Raw genomic sequence first — 10,742 nt, 5'->3', positions numbered from 1 at the left:
TTCGACCGTATTAAAGCACCATAATGTTAAATGCTATTCGGATTCGACTATAAAAAGAAGGTTATTGAGATAAAGGGACCCCAGGAAAGATACCAGAGGGAAATAACTGCTATACCGATGGAGCGGACATGAGCGGATGAGAGGACGTGAGTGTGCGAATATGTGGAGGACCAGAAAACGATATGATATTTCAATTACCGGATCACAGCACAATCCGGCAGGTAGAAGTATATGCCACAAGGGAATGTTTTAAATGTCTCGGAAATAACAGAAGGCCACAAAATAGTGAACATTTACGCAGATTGTCAGAAGGCAATAGCAGACGTAAAGGTAAATGAATTGGCGATAAGAGCTAGATCACTTTGTGAAGTGAAATTAGAGAACGCTAAGCCAATAGAGACAATGCGAGATACACAGTGTTCCTGAAATAAATGAAGCCGAATACTGGCTTAGGTGTAAGTTGGCCAACATGAATCCTGCATTAAAGCTAACCTAACCTAACATATTATTGAGCTAAAAATGGAATCGAGAAACATTCAGTTATAAGAAAGAAGTTCACCGCTGAGGTCTAATTGAGCCTTATATAGGGACAAGTAATAGTAACCATACATCTGGAATCATTGGAATCTTGTTTAGAAATCTGGGAAGTTTTGAAAATTCGTCACTTTACACACAAACATTTTTTTTCTGATTCAATCACCAAATTAATTGATTCAATTAATTTTTTTATTGAAATGTCTTCAATCACGAAAGTGATAGTATCAATCACAGTTTTAATTGGGCATAGAAAACATTCTTGATTAAAAAATTAATTGATTTTTTTTCAGCAAATTTCAATTAATTTTTTAATTGATTCAATTAAAAATTTAATTGATGTTGATCGCAAAACTCAATTAATTTATTAATTAAAAAAGGTAACTATTTTTAATTACTTTCTGAATTGGCTTAGAGTTTTTATTTGGATTAACAAATGATTGTTTGAAATACATTTTTAATTAAAAATTAAAAAAAAAAATCAGCACTTTTTTTTTAACTGAATTAGTCTTCCGAATTTGATTAAAAATTGTGTCAATTAATTTTTTAATTAAAAATTTTAAAATTTTCAATCATTGACATAATTAACTTAATGTTTCTATCATGATTAAAAAGTTAATTGTATCAATTAATTAATTAATTGAAACAATTTTCAACTTCAAGTAACTTTTTAATTGGAAATATTTTGGTGATATTTTTTTCTGTGTAGGTGAAAACTGTGAAACAATGATTGTATTGGGCACAAAGATTGTTTGTCCTTCACATAAAAAAACGATTATTACATCACATAAAAACTTTGGTTCTTGATTTGTGGATTATATGGTGGCCATATATACCCAGCAAACAAAGCGTTTACATCACTTCAGAAAAAATTCATATAAAGTAAAAGTTACGTCCATTTCTAGTATGACACTTTTGGATGCACTCTAAAAGGAATGACTTAGGAAAAACTTCCAATTTTTCCAATTTTTCCTGGGTAGTTATGGACCGATATGGACCAATTTTTGTTTTGTTGTTAGAAGGTATACATTGACATCAAGTACCAACTTTCAACTGGATAAAGTTTTCTATTCAAGGAGGCTCCAAATGTCATGTTTGGGAATGGCCTAATATGGGGATTAGACACTCACGAATGGTGTGATGGTATTGCAAATGGGCCATTGCTATACCAGCCATTCATACATCAATAATAATTTCTTGTTCCATATTTCAAGCCGATAGCTTGTTTCGTTCCGATGTAATGTGATTTCAACAGACTGACGGACATCGCTAGATCAACTCAGAATATCACCACGACTAATTATGGCGTCTGAGTCCAACATTTCGATGCGCTACAAACGGAGTGGCGAAGTTAGTGTACCCCCATCCTAAGGTGGAGGGTATAAAAACTGGAGAGAGTACGAACTTCATTTGCGAAAATCAAAAAAAGTGAACTCTCTATTTCACTAAAGCCAATTTAACTTTATTTTAGTTCATGGAATTATAATGTTTGGAGGAAGTTTCCTTTACTCTAATAATTTTTTGTGTACGTTAGTTAAATTAACTAATACCGAGGAAAAAAATATACTCAAATGAAACATAAAGATAGATTAACAAAATTCGAATCTTCCACAAAATAGTTCAGAATTTCTTTAAATTTGTAAATTTTACCAAAAATGTGTCCATCATGAACTTCGTATGTCACTAAAGACATTCTTGCAATTTTGAAATCCAATTTTTTCCTTCAAACTACAAAATTTTCTTTAACAAGTGTCTAATAAATTTTCTTGAATTTGTCGAAAAATATTTACTTATTTTTATGATATCGGCGTGATGCCAACGTTTGTAATACTGTTTAGTTATAATTTTCTACATATATTCAACATTTTGCTAAAATTAACCGAAAGTTTTCTTCCTGGTGGGTTCACTATTTTTTCAGTGTAGGCATTGAAGTTGTGAATTTGCTTAAAATTCTTATTATTTTCCATATATGGGATATTCCATAACACTTTCAAGCATTAAGTTTGTTATCTTTGACCTTTGAATAATTCGGAATAATTTCGTAAAACTTGCACACATCTCAGACGTCTTTCGAAAATTTTTACCTTTGAACATTTGAACAATATCAAATTTACGAATCAAATATTTTATTATCATCAACACGTAAAAACAATATCATGTACAGTAAACGCAACGATATCTCGATCATTTCTTTGTAAGTGCCACTGAATGTTTATTCGATTATATTCCTTTATCCTATATCATAAATTGCATTTGTGTGTGTGTGTGTGAAAAAAAAAAACTAAAATAAATATAAGGACCCTTCAACGATTGGCTACCCTTTGTGACCTTTACTTTCGAGTGCGTGTACTAGAACACTAAAACCATTCCGCATGAAAACCAAACTTGAAGCCTTACTATTTTATTTTTTGGTAGTGCTGCATTTCATCTCCTTGTCCTTGCCAGCCTCAAAACCTTGAAGCAACAAATGAATAAAAAAAACGAGAAAACAATTTCTACAGGAGATTGCTTTCAGGCAGGGAAAGTTCTGAAGGGAGGAGTCGGAACATAAAATCTTGGGAAATGGGACAAGAATCCTTTCGCGCGTCCTCTATTCATTTTGCAATGAACAAAAATGTTTGCTCGCGTCTGGACGTTTAAGTACGTGACTGGAAAATGCATTTCCGTTGCCATGGCAGCTGATGCAATGGCATGGCCACGGCAAATGGCAATACAGTAGCCAAAGACACAGGCGTTACGGAAAATTCCCATCAAAAGGACGATGACGGCGATGCAGTGTTGTTGTATAGTTGCAGTGGCTACCAAACACAAAACAATTGAGGAAGTGCCAACTTCCGTTGTACTTAATGCTTCCACTTGTTTCTTGCTTGGCTTGTTGCAATTCTCGATTTCCCATTCATATCCTCCCGAAAACGAGGCAAACTCCTCCCAAAAAAAAAAAAACAAAATGAAAACTGAAAATCACATCATATCAAAAGTGACAATTCAGAAGGCTTGGAAGAATGGTTAGTTGGCAAGAAGCAATGGAGCCAAAACCAATACTGTACACTGAAAATCTCAATGTAGACCAATTGACAGCTTGGGCTAGTAGAGCTGCAAGAGCAACAGGAAGAATAGCAGCATATATATGACATTGCAAATGCAGTTAGCATCATCATCATCATCGAGCTCATTACACTCGATTCCATAATGATCGTTAAGGATTTTCGTCTAAAATGGAATATTGAAGATTCTACTACGGGATGTCTCGCTCAAATACGAGACATGAATTTTCCCAATTTTGGAGATTGAAAAACTAATAGCCATGCATTTCCCTTTCATAGATAACTCTGGGTATTTATTGCAAAGTAGGACTAGGATTACTCCACCACTCGTTTCGTACATCCATTGGGCCATACTGCTTAAGAGTTTAATGGTTATTGTCTGCAACAAGGACATTTATCCCTAATGGAGAATGGAGATTCAAACACTGGCAAATGATTGCAAGCATAAATTAGTTTTTGTTAGATATTTCAAAATTACTATTGAGAATGTTTGCCTTTGGCAAAGAACTTTGAAAGTTGGCCTAGGAAAATAGCATTTCGTGATTAATTGGAAAAGTCCATCATTATAATGCATGTCATAATAAAACCAATAAATCTTTAGTTAATGGTGAAGAAATATTGAAATGTTATGGTGAAGTAGGGCCAACTACAATAACATATACTATGGGAAGTCTGTACATAAACACTCAAACAATATTTTTTGTATATACCAGTATTTAATATACATATTTATAATTAATTTCTTTTAGTTAAAAACGAGGAAGCTTTCATAAAACAATATAACAAATTTGGAAACTTTCGTTTAAAGATTTAAAGTACACTGATAAAAAAGCATACTCGGTTCCAAAGATTTTGTCTTTACTTTAAAAAATTTGGTATTGATTCCGAGCCAAAGAAGCGGAGAATACAAGTAAGGATACTTTTAAGACACAATTCTCTTTTAAATTTAGGTTTTGTGTACTTGCTTCTAGGAAGCAAATTTTAATTTTTCGCTTTCTCAGCTTTTTTTCTTCATATGCTATCAAAGTCCTTTAAAAACGACTTGCAGTAGAAATTATGCTATGTTTGAAGTAAAAAACTTCTTTAAAATAAAGTTTTGAAAAACATGTCCTATATTTGAACGATTTTTTGCTTTGTAGTCAATATGCAAAAAGGCAACAAATTTAAAGACAATTTCATTAAATTTAAAGAATTTTTCTGAATTATTAAAGTCAAGTTGACCTTAGCCTATAAATTTTTTCTTTCATGTTAAGATACCCATTTTTAAGTCAAATCACTTAATTATAAGGACAATACGACTTCATTGAAAAGTTTATCGACTTTTGGACAAGGAAAATAACTTTATTTTAGAGCAATGCGTCTTCTATGCTAAGCAAATAGCATATTCGTATTTTAAAGACATGAAATCTTTGACCTCACGACAATATTTTTTTCAGTGTACAGAGAAAAATTAACTAGACAGAGGGAGAGAGAGAATTTATATCAAAGAGGAATTTGTGGTAAAATCCGTGCGAAAATTTAGGATTTGCTGGCAACACCCATAAGGAGACGAGATAGACACATAATGTTTTTGTGGCGATCTAGTCATGTCCGTCTGTCGGCCCATCTATCTATGAATACCTTTTTGTGATCAAACTCTAGGTCCCAGTTTTGGTGCAATCGTTTTATATATATTTTTTATATATTTTTTTTTTGGACGATTTGCACTTTTATAGTCCCAGAAGCCAGATTTTTTCCCTGTTTTTGTACAAGATGGTGTTGTAGCTCCCTTGAATATTTCGCCCGATTTACCATCAAATGACTACAAAGGCCAAAGTTTACCTCCGATTTACGTGAAATTTTGCACAGGGGGTAGAATTAAAATTTCGTTCATGGACAATTTTTATTTCCTTTATATGCGGTCTAATTATTATTTAGGGGCCAATATGGACAAATATTTCCATGATAAGTTACGCCACGTACTAAATTTCAAAGGATCAGATTTGACTCTCCGATATGGACCCACTTTTGTATGGGTATAAACTAGCATTACATACCAAACTTTAGCCCGACCGGAAGAAATTTGCTCCCGCCAGAGGCACCACAATCCAATCCAAATCTGCACCCAGTTTATATAAAAGTAGACCCTTTATTTCACTGAAGCCAATTTAACTTGATTTTGGTTCATGGAATTATTATGCTCGGAATGAACTAAAAATGGTGGAAAAATTATACACAAATGAAGCATAAAGATTTAGTAAATTCGTATTTGTACATTTTACCAATAAATTTTACCAATATTATAAATAAATAAATATAGTAAATAAAATAAAAATAATTGAGTTTGGCCCTAAATACATTCTTCCAATTTTGAAATCCATTTTCTTCCTTGAAACTAAAAAAAATTCATTAACAAGATACAACAAATTAATTATGTCTAATAAATTTTCTTGAATTTGTCGAAAAATATTTACTTATTTTTGTGATATACGATACTGTTTACGAGTACTTATTTTTTTTAATAATTTAAATTGTCTAAAATTGACGAAATTTAATATTGCCCCAGAAGCCAGAATTTAAGCCTGATTTACTTTAAATTTTGCACAAGGAGTGCAATTTATAGTTTCGTAAAATTTGCCGAATTTAGTTGAAATCGGTTCAGATTTAGATATAACTCCCATATATATCTTTCGCCCGATATACACTTATATGGTCCCAGAAGCCAGAGTTTTGCCCTGATTAGCTATAAATTTTGTACAGGCAGCAGATTTAACGTTCTCGATATACATGCCAAATTTGAAATCGGATTAGATTTAGATATAGCTCCCACATATATCTATCGTCCGATATATGACCATAGAGGACAAATTTGTAATCCTATTTAAGTGCAATATTGCACAGGGAGTAGAACTGATATTGTAGCTATGCATGTCAAATTTGGTTGAAATCGGTTCAGATTTAGATATATCTCCCATGTATATGTTTTTTCTGATTTCGGCAAAAATGGGCAAAATACCAACATGTTCCTTGTAAAATTGCCACAGCTTAGTCGAAAACGTGTAAAAATTGCTCCAATTTTCCTACACTTCTAATAACATACATGTCTATCGACCTATAAATCATAAATAAATATTGCTTCAGATTTAAATGTTTCCCATATTTATTATACCCACCACCATAGAATAAGTTTGTCATTCCGTCTGTTGTCTGTCTGTCTGTTGTAATCACGCTACAGTCTTCAATAATGAAACAATCGTGCTGAAATTTTGCACAAACTCGTCTTTTGTCTGCAGGCAGGCCAAGTTCGAAGATGGGCTATATCGGTCCAGGTTTTGATATAGTCCCCATATAAACCGACCTCCCGATTTGGGGTCTTGGGCTTATAGAAATCGAAGTTTTTATCCGATTTGCCTGAAATTTGAAATCTAGAGGTATTTTATGACCATAAAGAGGTGTGCCTAAAATGGTGAGTATCGGTCCATGTTTTGGTATAGCCCCCATATAGACCGATCTCCCGATTTTACTTCTTGGGCTTATAGAAGCCGCAGTTGTTATTCAATTTACCTGAAATTGGAAATCTAGAGGTATTGTAGAACCACAAATACGTGTGCCAAAAATTGTGAGTATCGGTCCATGTTTTGGTATGGTCCCCATATAAAACGACCTCCCGATTTGGGGTCTTGGGCTTATGGAAACCGTAGTTTTTATCCAATTTGTCTGAAATTGGAAATCTAGAGGTATTTTAGGACCATAAAGAGGTGTGCCGAAAATGGTGAGTATCGGTCCATATATTGCTATAGCCCCCATATAGACCGATTTTCCGATTTTACTTCTTGGGGTTCTAGAATCCGAAGTTTTTATCCCATTTGCCTGAAATTGGAAATCTAGAGGTATTTTCGGGTCATAAAGAGGTGTGCCGAAAACGGTGAGTATCGGTCCATATTTTAGTATAGCCCCCATAAGAACGATCTCCCGATTTAACTCCTTGGGTTTCTAGAAACCGTAGTTTTTATCTGATTTGCTTGAAATTGTAAATATTCTGGTATTTTAGGCTCACAAAAACGTGTATCGGATTATGTTTTTATCGGTCCATTTGGTAATGCCTCCATATAGACCGACTTCACTTCTTGAGGGTGTAGAAGGCGCACTGATCATGAAAATTGCTTGAAACTCAATGTAAAATTTCCAGATTTTACTTCTACAGATTTAAGATTTCAAATCAAGACGTTATTTTATAATTTTCTTGCACACTTACAAGAGATGTTAATGATTCCTCTAAAACTCAAACAAAAATGGTTCTTAAAAGTCCAGAATCTGATATAGTCCTCATAGGTGAAATCTTTAAATTTATCTTCGGGAAGTGTCCTCAAGTCCTCAAGCCCTCCTGAAATTTCAAAGGAAACCCTAATATTTGGTTCATGGTGGTGGGTATTTAAGATTCGGCCCGGCCGAACTTAGTGCTGTATATACTTGTTTTTTACTAACGTTGTGTTGCACTCCAGGGCATTACCTGACTTTAATTCTAAGTCAATAGATTTTGTAGAAGTCTAAGCAATTTTGTCCAGATCGACTCAGATTTAAATATATGTATATGGGAACAAAAACCTTTATATATAGCACCAAACACATTTGACGGATTTGTTGTGGTATTCAAAATGTGGACATACATAATGGTGCATGTTATAATGTAGTCGGCCCCGCCCGACTTTAGAATTTCCTTACTTTTTTGTACCCACCACCCTAGAATGGTGACGGGGATAATAAGTTTGTCTTTCCGTTTGTAACAAATCGAAATATCAGTTTCCGACTATGTAAAGTATATATATTCTTGATCAGGTAGAAATTCTAAGACGGTATAAGCATGTCCGTCTGTCTGTCTGTTGCAATCACCTTACAGCCTTCAATAATGGGGCTATCGTCCTGAAATTTGGCACAGATTCGCTTTTTGTTTGCAGGCAGGTCAAGTTTGAAGATGGGCTATATCGGTCCAAGTTTTCATATTGTCCCCATATAAACCGACCTTCAGATTTGGGGTCTTGGGCTTATAAAAAACCGTAGGTTTTATCCAATTTACCTGAAACTGGAAATCTAGGGGTATTTTAAAACCATAAAAAAGTGTGCTGAAAATTGTGCCTATCGGTCAATGTTTCGATATAGTCCCCATATAGACTTATCTTCCGATTTTACTTCTTGGGCATCTAGAAACTGTATTTACTATCCCATTTGCCTGAAATTGAAAATCTAGAGGTATTATGGGACCACAAATAGGTGTGTCGCAAATGGGGTGTATCGGTCGATGTTTTGATGTAGCCCCCATATAGACCGATCTCCCGACTTTATCTTACGTCTTGGACTTCTAAAATCCGTAGTTTTATCCATCAAAAGGTGTGCCGAAAATGGTGCTTATCAGTCCTTAGCCCTCATATAGACTGATCTCTCGACTATACTTCTTGGGCTTCTAGAATTCGTAGTTTTTACCCAATTTGTCTGAAATTGGAATTCTAGAGGTATTTGAGGACCATTAAGAAGTGCGTCGAAAATGGTGAGTATTGGTCCATGTTTTGGTATAGCCTCTATATAGACTTACCTTCCGAATTTATTTCTACGACTTCTAGAATCCGGCTGACCACAAATAGGTCAGCCGAATATGGTGTGTGCCGAACGATGTTTTGGCTCGACACACACCATAGACCGATCTCCCATGTAACTGCTTGGGCTTCTAAAAACCGTAGTTTTTATCCGATTTGCTCGAAAATGTAAATATACTGGTATTGTAGACCCTCAAAAATCTGTATCGCATTTATTTTTACCGGTCCATTTGGTAAGGCATCGATATAGACCGATTTCACTTCTTGACGGTACACCCAAAGAAAAAATATTTTCCTCCTGAATGAAATTTTAGTCAAACAAAATTCTCCTTTCGTATAAAGATTATCGTTTGGAGCAAATAAACCGAATTTTTGATAATCGATTCAACGATTGGCTCTAAAATTTGTGTCAAAAGGAAACTTTGCTTGTCTAAAATTTCGTTCCTCAGAAAAGAAAACTCTTCTTTCAGTGTATAGCAAGCGTACTGCTCATGAAAATTGCTTGACACTGAAACTGAAAGTACAATTTCCAGATTTTACTACTAGCAATCATTTAAATAATGGCAGTAAAAATCTAAAGACTTAAGATTACAAATTAAGGCGTTTTTTCATAATTTGCATGATATGTTTACGATTTCTCTAAAACTCTAACAAAATGGTTCTTATAAATCCAGAATCTGATCAAGTCTTCATAGGTAGAATCTTTAAATTTATCTTCGGAAAGCGTACTGGATGAACTGATTTGCTGGGGAGAATATTTGTCATAAAACCCCCTGAAATTCTATATATTATCAACTAACCCGCGTTTTCAAAGGAAACTATTATATTTGATTCATGGTGGTGGGTATTTATGAGTCGGCCCAGCCGTACGTACTGAACTTCGGCCCGGCGGAACTTAATGCTTTATATACTTGTTTTGTTAATTATTAGAATTATTGTAATGCTGATTTAACTGCACAATTTTTAAAACGAAGTTTACGATATTTCTTTTAAATTAAAATTTCTTTATTTTTATACCCTGCGCCACACTGTGGAACAGGGTATTATAAGTTAGTGCATATGTTTGTAACACCCAGAAGGAGGCGAGATAGACACATGGTGTCTTTGGCAATAATGCTCAGGGTGGGTCCCTGAGTCGATATAACCATGTCCGTCTGTCCGTCCGTCCGTCCGTCTGTCTGTGAACACATTTTTGTGATCAAAGTCTAGGTCGCAATTTAAGTCCAATCGCCTTCAAATTTGGCACATGTTCCTAATTTGGGTGAGAATAGAACCCTATTGATTTTGGAAGAAATCGATTCAGATTTGGATATAGCTACCATATATATCTTTCGCCCGATAAGCACTTATATGGACCCAGAAGCCAGAGTTTTATCCCGATTAGCTTGAAATTTTGCACAAGGAGTACAAATGGTAGTATAGTTAGCCAAATTTGGTTGAAATCGGTTCAGATTTAGATATAGCTCCCATATATATGTTTTTCTGATTTCGACAAAAATGGTCAAAATACCAACATTTTCCTTGTAAAATCGCCACTGCTTAGTCGAAATGTTGTAAAAATTACTCTAATTCTCCTAAACTTATAATACATATATTT

This window comes from Haematobia irritans, chromosome 1 (assembly GCF_050003625.1).
Source record: "Haematobia irritans isolate KBUSLIRL chromosome 1, ASM5000362v1, whole genome shotgun sequence".
NCBI classification, from domain to species: domain Eukaryota; kingdom Metazoa; phylum Arthropoda; class Insecta; order Diptera; family Muscidae; genus Haematobia; species Haematobia irritans.
The sequence above is the reverse complement of the archived record's forward strand: the minus strand, read 5'-3'. Positions refer to the sequence as shown.